Genomic DNA, 16,135 nt, shown 5'->3' on the forward strand with positions numbered 1-16,135 from the left:
CTGCCTGAAGCCTTTGGTTTTTGTCTCTTGCTTCCAAACCCCCTGGTATCAGGGTCTTCTTTTAAGAGGCCTTTTTTACTTCCTGCAGTTTCTTGAGCTTTCCCCCTTCACTTCAGCTCCCTGCTGCCCTTTGTAAGAAATGGTCTGACCCAACCTAGGTGTCCCTCTTTAGTAATCAGGCTTGGCTAGCCTCAGGACCTCCAGCCTTAAGGGGCAAGTCCCCTGACACAATTTACATAGGCACTTTTGAAAATCCCACTAGGTGCCAAAGTGTCTGTCATTGATTTCAATCTGCATCCTTAGGCACCTAAATACCTTTACACAAATGGTCCATTGGCACAACATTAAGACTCTCTTCCAGTCTTGTGGAATTTCCTCGTATTCCAAGATTTATTAAAAACAAACATCAGGCCAGAGATCTTCTCAACCAACTTTTTAAGGTTTCAGAGTAACAGCCGTGTTAGTCTGTATTCGCAAAAAGAAAAGGAGTACTTGTGGCACCTTAGAGACTAACCAATTTATTTGAGCATGAGCTTTCGTGAGCTACACCTCACTTCATCGGATGCATACTGTGGAAACTGCAGAAGACATTATATACACAGAGACCATGAAACAATACCTCCTCCCACCCCACTCTCCTGCTGGTAATAGCTTATCTAAAGTGATCATCAAGTTGGGCCATTTCCAGCACAAATCCAGGTTTTCTCACCCTCCGCCCCCCCACACACAGACTCACTCTCCTGCTGGTAATAGCTTATCCAAAGTGACCACTCTCCCTACAATGTGCATGATAATCAAGGTGGGCAATTTCCAGCACAAATCCAGGTTTTCTCACCCCCCCCCACCCCCATACACACACAAACTCACTCTCCTGCTGGTAATAGCCTATCCGAAGTGACCACTCTCCTTACAACGTGCATGATAATCAAGGTGGGCCATTTCCAGCACAAATCCAGGTTTTCTCACCCCCCCCCACCCCCATACACACACAAACTCACTCTCCTGCTGGTAATAGCCTATCCGAAGTGACCACTCTCCTTACAACGTGCATGATAATCAAGGTGGGCCATTTCCAGCACAAATCCAGGTTTTCTCACCCACCCCCACCCCCATACACACACAAACTCACTCTCCTGCTGGTAATAGCTTATCCAAAGTGACCACTCTCCCTACAACGTGCATGATAATCAAGGTGGGCCATTTCCAGCACAAATCCAGGTTTTCTCACCCCCCCATCCCCATACACACACAAACTCAGAGTGAGTTTGTGTGTGTATGGGGGTGGGGGGGTGAGAAAACCTGGATTTGTGCTGGAAATGGCCCACCTTGATTTTCATGCACGTTGTAAGGAGAGTGGTCACTTTGGATAAGCTATTACCAGCAGGAGAGTGAGTTTGTGTGTGTATGGGGGTGGGGGGGGGTGAGAAAACCTGGATTTGTGCTGGAAATTGCCCACCTTGATTATCATGCACATTGTAGGGAGAGTGGTCACTTTGGATAAGCTATTACCAGCAGGAGAGTGAGTCTGTGTGTGGGGGGGCGGAGGGTGAGAAAACCTGGATTTGTGCTGGAAATGGCCCAACTTGATGATCACTTTAGATAAGCTATTACCAGCAGGAGAGTGGGGTGGGAGGAGGTATTGTTTCATGGTCTCTGTGCATATAATGTCTTCTGCAGTTTCCACAGTATGCATCCGATGAAGTGAGGTGTAGCTCACGAAAGCTCATGCTCAAATAAATTGGTTAGTCTCTAAGGTGCCACAAGTACTCCTTTTCTTTTTGCAACTTTTTAAGGACTCTTGGATGCAAGTTATCTGAGCCTGCTGATTAAGAAATCGTCATCCTCATGTGATATCAGTACATCATCCTGATTCTTTCCAAATACTGAACAAAAATATTTCTTGAACCCTTCTGTCTTTTCTGAATCATTATTAACATTTTTACCACCTCCATCTAGTAATGGGTCTATACCATTGCTAGGATATACTTTTAAAACTATTTCCTATTGTCCTTAGCCCTGCCAAATATGGATTTTTCCCTGATTTCTTTGGCTTCCTTTATCAATTTTCTACACTCCATAAGTTCTAATTTATATTGATTGTGATCAATTTCCACTTTTGTTTTCAATTGCAGTACACTATTTTTTTATTTCTAGTTGCTGCCTTCACTTTGCCACTGACTGGCTATTACCAGCAAGAGAGTGAGTTTGTCTGTGGGGGGGCGGAGGGTGAGAAAACCTGGATTTGTGCTGGAAATGGCCCATCTTGATGATCACTTTAGATAAGCTATTACCAGCAGGACAGTGGGGTGGGAGGAGGTATTGGTTCATGGTGTCTGTGTATATAATAATGTCTTCTGCAATTTCCACAGTATGCATCCGATGAAGTGAGCTGTAGCTCACGAAAGCTCATGCTCAAATAAATTGGTTAGTCTCTAAGGTGCCACAAGTACTCCTTTTCTTTTGACTGAGAATGGGCTTTTAGCCAAAGCTGTCCTTTTTCTTGATTGTAGAATCATGGCATTTTGGTTATCTAATAAACTTCTTAAAGTACACAGTTTTGAGCAGTTTGTCTGTTTTTGAGTACCAAGTGTATATATTATTGGTTGGGTCTGTACTCTGTTCACTCAAATTGAATTGTGATCAGGACATGATCAGTGGTCCCTAGGCATAATATCTTTTGTGTTAGACAATTATAATTTTTAGAAACTGAAAGATGTTTTACTACTGGCTTCATGAGACCACCAAATATGTCTCCCAATTTAAAATCTCCCCATAACAACACAATTTTTCTTTTCACATATTAGAAACATGTTCTTAAGGCGTGTCTCTTCCTGTTCTCTGGTTTGATATGTTGGTCTGTAACAGACCCTCACTAGTATCCCTACTCAGGCACAGTTAATTACCACTTTGATCTGTATATATTCAAGGTCCTGTGATTCTGAGTTATCAGTAACTCTAAAATAAATATTGCTGTCTTTAATGTAGAGTGAAATCCCTCACCTCTTTTAGACAATGTATCCTTCCTAAACTGGTTATAATCAGTGATTTTTTTTTTTTTAACTATCATTTCACCAGGTTTTAGCAATGTCAATTGTATCACGTTTCTTCTCATCAGTGAGAATTTCAGATTCATCTTGCTTGTTTATTCTTCCAAACGTAGGTACGTAAGCAGCTGGACATTTTCTTTTCTTCATATTTTCTGTCACATGAGTTGTTTGTTCATGACACACAGAATTTAAGTATGTACTGCATTTGCCTCCTCAGCATCCTCCCTTCATGTTGTTAATTTAATACCTTCTTGGCTTCTCCAAGATTAGCTCTGCCTTCTTGTGAGATGCAGGCCATCCCTTTTGTATACCTCCTTTCCCACTGGCCCATGGCCTAAACTTCCACAAAACCAAAACTTTCAGCTTCACTTCATTTGCGTAGTCAATGCTTCACCTCCAGTATCTTTTGCCTTCTCTCACTCAGAACTGGAAGGATCTCCAGGAAGTTCACTTGACATTCCCTTTTTTTCAGCTCCCTTCTAAGATACCTGAAGTCTTCTACAATTTGTGAAGTTGCATAGGCATTTGTTTTAACAGGAGATATCACCAGAGGAGACTTACCAGACAACTTTATAATCCCATCCAATCTTATAGTTCCACCTCTTATTTTCACTTCAGAGAGACAGCACATCATCCTGTCCTTGTGTCCCTTGCTGAATTCTCTGAGAAGATTGCTTGCCTTATAAAGATGAACATCTCTTGGTAGCTTCTTGCTTCATCCTGGTATTAAAAAGTTATTTGGTCCCTCAGATTGATTGAAATTAATGTCAGAGTTTGCTTTGGAATTATTTTGAAAGATGTTATGCATAATATATAATTATATAACACAACTGTGTACTGTCTCATTACAACTCTCACTGAAGGGACGGTACCTGAATATTAAGATTACACAAATGCTAGGCAACAAGTAATCTTTAAAGAGCTAGAGCTTCAGCAGGTAGAAATGTGTAACCCTATGTAAGTGAATAGAGCCATGCTGATTTACACCGGTTGAGGACTGGCCCATGTTGTTACATCCTTTTCTGGATAAGGAAGGGCTTCTCGTCTTTCCACGTACAATCATACAGATAGATCAATGGTTCTCCACCAGTGGATTATAAACCTGTGGAAGTGGGGTGGGGGGTGTCATGAAAGGAAATTGAAGTGTGTCAAAGTGTTGAAAAAGTGATGACAATTTAAAGCAAAGAAAATCTCATTCTTCCATTCTGACATATCATTACTATCCAAGACTAAGTATTCTGTCACCTTCTTGAAGCCCTCCCCCGCCCCTAAATTCTTTTACCATCTTTTATAGTCAATATAAGCCAGTTATGATCTTTTTTACTTTGAATAAGGGTTTGCCAACCTGAAAAGGTTGAAAAACACTCGCACAGAGAAGAAATTGTCCATGATGCTTGCATTCCCCTCATCCCAAGACAATGAATGCATAGAACTGGATAGAACTGGAGTTCAGGCAAACACTGGTAAGAACTAAATGTATATACCTTAAAGGCTCAGAAGCAGCCAGGATATTTTCAGTCAGTCACTGAACATGTCAGTCTGTTTTCTCTGAGCATGCCCATTGGAGTAACCCATCTCACCATTAGTATGATACACCATCTGCTGCATATTATTAATTTGGGAGGGTGGAATTATTGATTCATGATGGCTAAGTGGTATGGTTTAAGTTTGGAGTGGTTTTAGGAATCACAATTAAATTTTGCAACAATGGGATTGTGTTAACTCAGCAAAGTCCTTTAGAAACTTTGAGACAGCAAGTTGTAAGCAAAATGAAGTTTGATAAGGAGAGAGTCCTCTTGTTATCAGTTTATCTAAAACCATATTTATGGCACTACTATTGAATCAAGAATAACAGTAAAATGAAATTAACATTACATTGTTAAAAGTTATCCATTTTCAAATGTCAACCAAAAATTAAAGGGAGAACTTAACACTTCTAAGTTAAAAATGATGTAAAATTACACAAACAATTCATGGCCTTTTCCGCCATCTTGCTCTAACGTTAAAACATGCAATACATCGTTTTCAAGTGGAGAGATTTAATCTATGTGCAAAAAGGAACTTAGATGCACGTTCTTTCCTTTTTTCCCTCAGAGGCCTCTCTTTTATTTTCTTTCCAGGTATTGATTGTGAAAGTGATATCACACGAGAAGGTGCATTGATATGGTGCTGAGTAACAGAAAACTGCAAAGAATCCTTACAGTATAATCAAAGCTTCTGTCCAAGCCCCACACTCTGATGAAATCCAATCAATAGGGACGATTAAATGACACATACAGAGCCATCAATATTAAATACAGTCCATTTCCTGTACAAGAGCAATGCAATATAAAGTGGACAAGATACAACTTGAAGAGGCAGGTTATATACAGTGTTTGTACAGTATTTAAGCAAGGATGAACATTTGGGGCTTCCACCATTTGCATGTTAATCAAAAAGACCAAATAAGTATTTGTAAAACATATTGTGGTGTGTGTGTGGGGGGGGGTTACTTAAAAGAACAATCTCTTGCTACACTTTTTGGAGAGGGTTAGGTGAAAGGGTGCATCTATGTTGCAGATATATATGCTACATCTTGTGGTTTTCAGAAGTCATCCTACAGTTGTTTCCTTCAGAACTTCCACTGATGTCAGAGTAGAGTAGCGGTTCTCAAACTTCAGCAATCTGAGGACCGCACTCAGCCCCAGGTCTCACCCCCCATTCCATTCCTTCCCCCAAGGCCTCATCCCATCCCACCTCTTCCCACCCCTCACTCACTCCATCCCCCCTCCCTCTGTCACTCACTCTCCCCCACCCTCACTCACTTTCACTAGGCTGGGGCAGGGGGTTGGGGTGCTGGAGAGGGGAGCAGGGTGCAGGCTCTGGGAGGGAGTGCGGAGTGCGGGATCTGGGAGGGAGTTTGGGTGCATGAGGGGGTTCAGGGTGTGGGCTCTTGGAGGAAGTTTGGGTGTGGAGTGTGGGCTCTGGGCTGGGGCAGGAGGTTGGGGTGCGGGAGGGGTGAGGGATGCAGGCTCCGACCAGGTCGCGCTTACCTCAGGTGGCTCCCAAAAGTGACTGGCCCATCTCCCTGGCAACTGCTCCTAGGTGGAGGGGCCAGGTGGTCTCCACGCGCTGCCCCTGCCCACAGGCACCGCCTCCGCAGCTCCCATTGGTCTCAGTTCCCAGCCAGTGGGAGCTGCCGAGTCGACACTTGGGGCGGGGGCAGTGTGCAGAGACCCCTTGCATCCCTCCCCCCAGGATCCACAGGGATGTGCCAGATGCTTCTGGGAGTGGCACGGAGCCAGGGCAGGTAGGGAACCTGCCTTACCCCCACTGCACCGCCTGACTTTTAGTGCCTAAAATCTCCCAGTTTGGCTTCAGTAGTCTCTGGGAGACAGAGATGTTCCCCGGCGTGCAGGTGCTGGGAGGGAGTGGGAGAAGTTAGTCAGCGGGGCTCGCAGACCCCAGGAAGTACTCTCAGGGATCCCCAAGCATCCGCGGATCCCAGTTTGAGAAATGCTGGTATAGAGTATTCAGTAGTATTACTGGAACATAGGAATTGCTTTTGCAAATCAGAACAATGGCAATCTCATTATTATATTATTTGTATTACCATTGCTCCTAGAAGCCCCAGTCATGGTCCAGGACCTCATTGTGCTAAGCGCTGTACAGACTCCAGTATTTTGTCTCCAGCAGTGGGCAGAACCACTTCAGAAGAAGGCACTGGCCCTGCATAATGGACAATTATGCAATAACATGCCTGTGGGTGAGGGTTTTTTTTCCTACCCAGACACTTAGACATTTCTGGTGTCCTGAATCATGACTTATATCTTTATCATTTTTATCCTAAGTAATATAGTTGGGAATATTTTCATTGTCCATACAATTAATTCTTATTATTCATTAAATTAGTGGTGCCAGATTGTGCCAGATGCCTCTCAATAAAGCTAAAAGATCAGATCCCTACCCTGAAAAGCTTTCAGGGTAATTTCAGATATGACACAAAAAGTAGGAGAGGAAGGACAGGGGACACATCAATAAGATTATGCAATTACTTACTGATGGCTAGTACACAGTATAAGAACTGGTAGAAGACTTCATCAGCAAGTATAAGTATCTCAGAAGAAGTGGGTCTTCAGAGGGGGTTTACATGAGTAGAAGATAACTATTTTGCAGATTGGATCAAGAAAGTTTTTTTCATGTAGTTTAGAATACAAAATATTGTTACATAGTACACTGTACTGTAATGCATACAACATGAAAACAGATGTAATACAAGTGTGACCCATAGGAGTTCCAGGAAAAGTGGTTTAATACTACCTACTGGTACCACTCACCTGACCTAGGTCAAGGTAGCAAAAGTTTGTCTTGTACCTATAGTGGCCAATATCCACTGACTCCAGTGTCAGTTACCCTCCTTTGAATACAGTAGCCAGTAAGGTTGCATTCATCTTGATCTCATTTCTCATATCAGATGCACAGATGAGAAATATCTCATGCAGACAGGAGCAAGGAGGAGATCCACTACAGAGTGCGATCATAAAGGATAGCAATGAGTTAAAAATGTTGATCTCTGTCAAGGTAAGAGATGCAGGAGTATTAAAGACTGAGATGACAGCAAATGGAATTTCAGAATATTGATTGGTAGTTACTTCTTATTTCTTTCTCTTCTTTAAAATAATTCCTTTTAAACTCTTCTTGAAATCAGTGGGTGAAATCTTGGCCCCACTGAAGTCAAAGGCAAAATTCCCTCTAACTTCAGTGGCATCAGGATTTCTCCAAATGGGACTACTAATATGCTTAAAATTAAACACCTGCATATGTGCTTTGCTGGATCAAGCCCTGAGTGCTCAGCACCTTGCAGGACTGAGTCCCTGGTTCTAAATTTTATTTTTGGGATATTTTATAAGCTCTGATAAAAGTTTCATAGCAAAGATCAGCCTAGGAAATGCTTTGCTTTTCATCCATGAAAACAGTTCATGCTCTCTGCCAGGGCTCTTTCATAAATATTTGCCCTTGGGACAGTAGATCACTTGCCAATGAAAAGATACTTTTCACTCAGAAAAATTGAAAAATTACATCAAAGTGATTGGGTAATTCTCAGAATGGTGTCAAACGTACTGAAGTTTGATGTATTCCAATTAGTTTGGTAGGTTTTCAAGGTACAGAGAAATATCACTTCTTGCAAAGTTTTTATATAGCTAAAGCATTGTGAATCTGTTCCTTTGAAGGGGTATACAACTGATAGACAACCCCCCCCCCAATTCTCTTGAGAATAAGATTGAATCAGATGTGCATATTGTGGGCTAGTACTAAACATTGGGTCACAAAACACGAACGCTTCTTGCCTGGTTTGATCTGGCATTATTTATACTCACAGTAGATGACTGCAATAAGCCACTTTATGGACAAGAGAAAGAGGCTCAAGTGCAGTACTGGTTGTCAATAGGATTATGAAGTTTATTTTGATTGATCCATAATTAACTGCACCCTTGTGAGATTACAGGCTTGACTAACAGTGGAATTTACTGAACATCCCAAGCTGCCAGGAAGTAGAGTGAAGAAGAAAGTTACAGCAACTCGAACATCTGTCCCCTGTATGCTGACAGAGCTGATAACCAAGATCTCACTCTTTCCTTCACTATCTAAAGTGCAAACAACATAAAGTAGGGATTGGATTGATATGGAATGCTACATAAAATGTTTGCTTATAATTATTTCTAGCACCCTTTTGAAGCTTAGGGATAAAACATTTCTAATTATTCATCAGGCCTTTGGAACTCCTAGGCCTCCATAATAGGGATTTAGCAGAACAACAAATAACATACAGGGATCCAGATGAAAGGAGCAAATTTGAAGGGATTATTACCATAAAAAAGCAAATGACTATTTGATGGAGTTAAAACAATACAGGGAGTCAGACAGGGATAGAGAAATAATGCTAATTGATAAATACATCGCATCTTAAGCATTAATTTGAGCTATAGCATGGTAGTAAAATGAGTAATACCTGTAATTTTCTTTTTACCAATCGTTATGCTTTTAGCTTTTGAAACAAATATGTACTCAGAAATCTCAAATGTACCTTTCCCTACCAATCTCTCAAATGGCTGTCCTTATTGCATTCGGCAATTCTTTCAAAGGTAGGATCACAATTTGCCTATTGCCATGGCCATCTTGATGTCAGTTGAAGCTTCCTGCCAACCGCAGAACAGGGGCCAGCACATTGTCCATAAGATTATGATATCTAAGCCCATATTAAACCTCTCTGCTGTTGGAAATTAGGGTTTTGCCTACAGGCCCAGTCCTGTGCTCAGTGAAGTGAACAGCAAAACTCTCATTGACTTCAGTCTGAGAAGGAGTGAGCTCTAACTGCATTAATTTTTATTAACTGTATAAATTGTTTTATTAAAAGTACAGAAGGGGAAAACTAGGTTCATACAGTATTTGGGAAGTAGTAATTTGAGATATTTAATACACTAATTTAGGGCCTGATCCTACAATTCTTACTCAGACAAAACACCCATTGAAGTCAATGGGAGTTTATACTAAATAAGGACTGCAGGATTTGGGCCCATTAGAGGATGGGAAAATAGTGAAGAAGGATCTAAAGTACATTACACAAGCAATCTCCCAACTCTGGTGATACAATTCTGTTACAGACAGCACTTGCATTATCTGTAGATCACTCCTATTGCAGCACTAATTTGCAATAAAAAATAGCATTTGGCAGTCCAGCTTTAGAAGGCATGGTGGCTAGAGGAGGGGGGAAAGGAATCAGACTTTCTATATATGCATACCGTATGCCTCCCAGAAATACAAGATTCAGCTGCTACACTGCAGGCTGTGCTCTTTTATACCATACTACATATATACTATTAAGGGCAAAGATCTGCAAAATGAATGATTGGTAACTATTTCAAAATCAGTATTTAAAAGAAAGATATTCTTTAACAGCTCCATACAGTCAATTAGAGTATATTCTTTTTCCTCCTTAATGAAAATAAAACTGTTAATATTATAAATTGTAGGCTACATAAATTATATTTTTTTTTAAAAAAAGAGACTGTGTACATCGTGTAGCAGGGGTGTATCTTCTTGCTGAGAGTTGCACTGCTAAAGCCAATTAGAGTAAATCACATTTTATACATATACGTTACCATTTTCTCTGAACTGTGATTCCTTGGAGTATTATGCACCAGAGACATCCAAAATCCAGTTTAGATGGGGCACAAAGACACAGCTTGGGATTTACCTGTGCCTTGTCTCACAGGTGACAGCATTAAAGAACAAAATCTACACTTATGTCAGATAAGCACAGGATTCTGTCTCTTAATTCACTTAGAAAGAAAGGATAATTACCTGAACTAAATTTCTGCGCCCTTCTGAAATGGACTCAAGGGACAATCCTGCAGCTTAATACCCTAAGCATATAAGATTCAAAAAGAGAGAAAAATATGCATGTATGAAATAGGATGTATTTTCACAACCTGCATCAAAACTGTATCCTGACCTTGGAGTATGCAGTGTCAGGAAATGGTTTCATTGTGCTCTTCAGATGTCAGAGGATTCAAATTTTGAAAATCAAACATTAATATCAGAGGTTGCTGACTTTTATAGAGCTATGGCAGAGATTTCAGTTTTCTTTGAATTGAATGTTTCAGACCAAAACACCGGTGTAGATCTGCATTGCCCATTGAACTAAGCGAAGCCACATCAGTTTATACCAGCTAGGGTTCTCCTCTGTGTTAGCAATATTTTAATTGTTCCTTTGTTCCTGTTTTAGAAATATTAAGAGAATGTTTTATTGTGATTTATTGTGTAATTTGATGCTGCCACTGTTCTAGCAATGGGCATTTTTTAATGCTAAGCAAATCTGTGGTGTTACTTTAAAAATGAAATGAACCTTGTGTTCATAGTGACAGTCAATAACACTGGAGCGTAATAATCAATTGCTATTTGTAGCAGCAGGACTAGCAGTGGGGGCAGATCAGTGCAAATTACTGTCACTGTTTGCTGTCGTGTAGTGCAGCCAGCCTGTAAAACGTAAGACAAATGATACTATATTCGATGGAACTAGACAGTAGTTAGTCATACCTGTACAATGGCAGAGCGGTTTGTGCTGGCTTCAGATACAACAGGAAAGTGATTATAAATCTACAGAATTGATAGGGAAGGAAAATAAATTAATCGAACAATAAGTTGTTCTACTAAGTTTTAAAGTTAAATGCTTATACTTTTGCTATGGGCTAGAGACTGGAGGATTATAAGTATCTAGAAATCTACAAAAGGGTTAGATAGCTTTTTAGTGAACACCACTGAAGTCTCTGTTGTAGTTTAAACTGATGGCTTGTAAAGATGTGTCTAAACCATGGGGGTCTGCAGTTCAAAACACCTGTTATGATCAATAATAATGCCAAAATGGACTATAATTGCTTATTTTTTCCATAGAAATAGAAGTGTTTGTTACTGCTATAGATCACAGCAATGTAATTTTTTTGTCTGTTTCATTTGAGAAAAAAGATCGTGCCTCTGATCTCAGTGGGGGAGAGAGCTGTTATCTCAGAATTGTGGTCTGGAACCAGCAGGTCAAACAGGTAATTTTAAAGATGGTGCTTTTCAATTCTTTGTGTTTCAGCACCTTCGTTGCTATGAATTAAGTAATTTATTTGGAACCCCTGTGACTACAGACAGATCCAAATAGTGTGTATTGGACAGAGAGCAAATACACTAGCCTTGGACCAAACTACATCATTTTGAAAACAAAGACTTGCAATAGGAATTAATTTACTCCAATGAAATAACATTTGAATAGATGGTTTGGAAGAATTCTTAATGCTTGTGAAAGGTGCCAGACAGGCTGCAAAGTGAAATCTTCTCTTTAACCTTAGAAATCTAGTGCATAGGGAGAAGAAGAGAGAGCTTTCCTATCCACCATGATAATATGCCTCAACCTGGAGAAACATGTCCACACATAAAAGTCCAGTTAAGTCTTCATGCCCATTCCAACGTTGGATTCACTTCTGGATCTGTTGGACAGGCATGACAATTTATTGCCCCCTTTAATAGTAGCTTTTGTGATGTTCATACTTGCCAACTAGGAACTGGACTGAGACCAAGGACTTATTTCACACAGGCCACTGTATACTTGTTAAGAATGAGCTGTCACTATTGATCTGGACCAGAATGGAACCATTGACCTAGAGGTGAAAGCCTCTGAATTTCATTTCCAGTCCTCTGAGCCATGTAATCCTCAGAAATAACACTGACAGCAATAAAAAACAAACAAACAAAACATTAAGCTATACAGAAAGTGAACTTGCCTGATAAGCAGAGTGGCATGCTCACCAGAGCTATGCAAATCCTTTCCCTGTAAACTCCAATACTCCAAAAAGTAGCCTAGTCTGGAGTTCAAGCATCGTCTGTGAATGCAGAGTGTTTCATTAATTAGAAATGTTCTAATGCTGGTGAAACATGGTTCAAATTTGACATGACTTTTTTTTTTTTGCAACATCTGAACAAATCTGAGTGTGTGTGATATGATGCATTTTGAGTTGGCCGTTTGGTGGAAGTCACATGTTTGAAGTTATATGCCATTTCTTTGACTTGATTGGTCGAGCATAGCACATGGGCTCAGGAGAGTCAGGGAAACTATTCTCACTCACCCTCTCTCATGAAGAATCTACATTTAGTGCACACTCTGCCTCTGTATGAGCTGTTACAAAAATCATACAAAGTCTCAGTGTCTCTTCTCTCCCCTCACCTATTCTCTGTGCCTTTCAAAGATGCTGGCAGTCTGTGTCATTGTACATTTTCAGCTCCTATATTCCTCCCATTCAGTGCAAACAGCATTACTTAATAATGAGGGGTATTTCTCCTCACCTCAAATCAGGGTAGTTTTACACAGGAAATCAAAGACTTGTTGTCTCCATGTCTGTTTCTGGCTGGGAGGGCAGATGGTTTTTTCCGGAGGAAGTGGGGGGGGGAACTTCCACTCTAAGGCAGTTTAACTTAAAAGAGGAATATTTTGATTTGGAGATAAGGGATAAGGGATAAGGGAAATTATGTGGCTTTGCTTCTGGGATTCCAGTAAAAGAAAGATGTTGAAACAAAATGGGATTTTCCCTGAGAGAGGTTTGAACTATAGAACTGTCCTCAGGTAAGAGGTGATTGAGAGTTTGCTTTTAATTAAACTGAATAAAGTTAGGTAATTTTTAGAGGGCTGTTGCACTGGAATTACAGCTCTGAGAGAAAGGAAGTGGAAATGTTTTTTGTTTTCCATTTAAATGTCGACAGAGTAAAAATTTTGTACAGCTCTACTTCATTATTTTGAAGGTTATTAGGGATTTTATTCCAACTGATACATTTAGGTCAACTTCACACAATCTGAATTTAAGGTATAATTTCAATCCCCTTGAAGTCAAGACAGTTTTGCAAGGATTTGAACATCAATGTGAAAATTCCAAAGAATTCAGAAATCCGCTAGCTGGCTTGGAGTATGACAAGTAGCTACCATGCATCTCAGAAAAGCAACACTTAAAACTAAACCATTACACTGTGCATAGTCCAGAGCTGAGAAGCTATCAATGGTTTGATTTCGTTTGGTTTTCCTTTACACAAAACTAAAGGACTCTCTTTAAGAGAGTAATTGACAACAGAATCTAATAGCTAGTCTTCTAATTTGTCATTGGTATAGGGCATTAACACAAAGTAGATGTATAAACTGTAATGTTCTTTAAACTGTGCACCATTTCAAAACTCAGCGTTCACCATCCAGGTGCCTGCAGTAACTGTGGCATCTTGCTATAATTAGAATATTGAGATATTATGGATCACAGGAGAGTGCAAACACTGAATTTTAATGGTATCATAGATCAGTGGTTCTCAACCAGGGGTGCATGTATCCCCGGGGGTACTCAGAGATCTTCTAACGGGTACATCAACGCTTCTAGATATTTGCCTAGTTTTACAACAGGCAACATAAAAAGCACTAGAAAAGTCAGTAAACTAAATTTTCATATAGACAATTACTTGTTGGCACTGCTTTATATACTATACACTGAAATGTAAGTACAATATTTATATTCCAGTTGATTTATTTTATAATTATATGGTAAAAATGAGAAAGTAAGCAATTTTTCCGTAATAGTGTGCTGTCACACTTTTGTATTTTTATGTCTGATTTTGTAAGCAAGTAGTTTTTAAGTGAGGTGAAACCTGGGGGTACATAAGACAAATCAGACTCCTGAAAGGGGTACAGTAGTCTGGAAAGGTTGAGACCCACTGTGATAGATTGTGCCCTGTTAACCACAGAAATTGATAGTATTATGAATACTTAGCTCTCATATAGCGCTTTTTCAAGTAAATCTCAAAGTGCTTTATAATGTAGGTTATTATAAAAGTTATTCCCATTGAACATGAAGGGAAACTAAGGCACTGTGAACTGATGTGCCCACAGTCATCCAGAAAGCCAGTGCCAGGAATAGAAACCACATCTCCTTAATTCCAGGCCAGTGCCTTGGCCATCACACCATGCTGCCTTCCTGAGGAAAATGACAGTATTTTGTTAGTTTATTTTAAAGAAAGGGGGTTGTGTGAAAGAAATAGAGATCATTATAACTTTTTCTTGAGCTTCTCTCATAGTTTGGTGAGGAAATAGTAGACTGTGACCTTTCTTGTGTAATCTGATCATCTGTATGTATGTAACACATAATAATGCTCTTACAGTTATTTTAAAATACAAATGATGTATTGTAATTAGCCCCAAAAGGGTCAAATGGAATAAAAAAATCACCTGAGATCAAACACTCTTGCTATTATAATGTTACAGCATGTAATTCAATATATCTATTTAGTTATTGACATTCTGCATTATTAATGGCTTTTAAAAGGGTACTGCTGTCTTCTAACTCCACGACAGGTGGAGGCCCACTGGAAACCCAACATTTATTGTTTATTTGCCAGATGATTTTCAAGATAAAAAGTCAGTGCAAATGTATTTGTGGACTGGAATTTACTTCTGAGGTAAGCTCTGCAGATGGGAGAGGCAGCCCCATGGGCTACACCATAAGTAGTCATATTTGACTATTCTCCCTGCGTTTTTTCCATAGAGCTCCCCCAGCTGCCCAGTCACAAGGGATTCTTCATTAAATCTGTGTCCGTATTCAGTTTTACTGCTTAAAGCTTTTTGCCGGGATGTACAAAATCTTATAGTTAAGACCATAAATATAAACCTCTGTATACATTCCCCTTCCCCCACCACCACCCACGGTTCCTTTCATTAGGTTTCTGCAGGGGACAGCACTGTATTAATATCAGCAAAAATGTTAAATTCTAGACCTAATTTGTAAAATAACCTAATCTTAGCATTTCTTTCTTCTCTTTGGATGTCATTGTATTTTCATATATTATGCTACACATAATGTATGCTAATGTTTAACTGATACAGAAATGCTGACCTAGGATCAAGCACTAGATAGTTAAAAGCCAAAGTTTATTTTGAATTAAAAATTACTTTTTAATTTAAAAAATCTGTTTGTAATATAGTTTCATTTTTATATTGTGCATTTTACTTCAGTGTTTATAGCATCTAATAGCCTAAGAGGAGTGATAACAGGGTATAGAAATTTCAGAGAGAATCCTTTTTCTATAAGAGTATTATTCTTTCATTCATTCATTACCCATCATTCATTTCTCATGCCTGATGCCTGCAGATATAGCAGTACAAGTCAAGTTTTAACTAATCAACCACAGTGTTTTCCTCCATCAGGCAGTGCTTCCTCTATTAATTAAATCTAATTATCTCAAGCTAGTGCCTATGTGGAGGCACAGCAGAAGGCCTTGCAGATACCCTTGGTCTTTCACATATATGTTGGGATCCATATATAGCTTTGCAGATTAGGGAGATTTTGGGGTGGATCCTATGGCATATCCCATGAGATAAACCAAATCCTCCCCTCTCTGTTCTCTGGTATGACGATAGAGAGAGAACTCTGGAATGGGATCAGATTCTCAGAGATTTCCTCCCTTACAACTCCATTTCACAGATTTTACCATAGGAGGCAAATTAAATATACTTGTAATTGTAATATTTGATACTTCTCTATCAA

Source organism: Natator depressus, chromosome 11 (genome assembly GCF_965152275.1).
Source record: "Natator depressus isolate rNatDep1 chromosome 11, rNatDep2.hap1, whole genome shotgun sequence".
Lineage (NCBI taxonomy): Eukaryota > Metazoa > Chordata > Testudines > Cheloniidae > Natator > Natator depressus.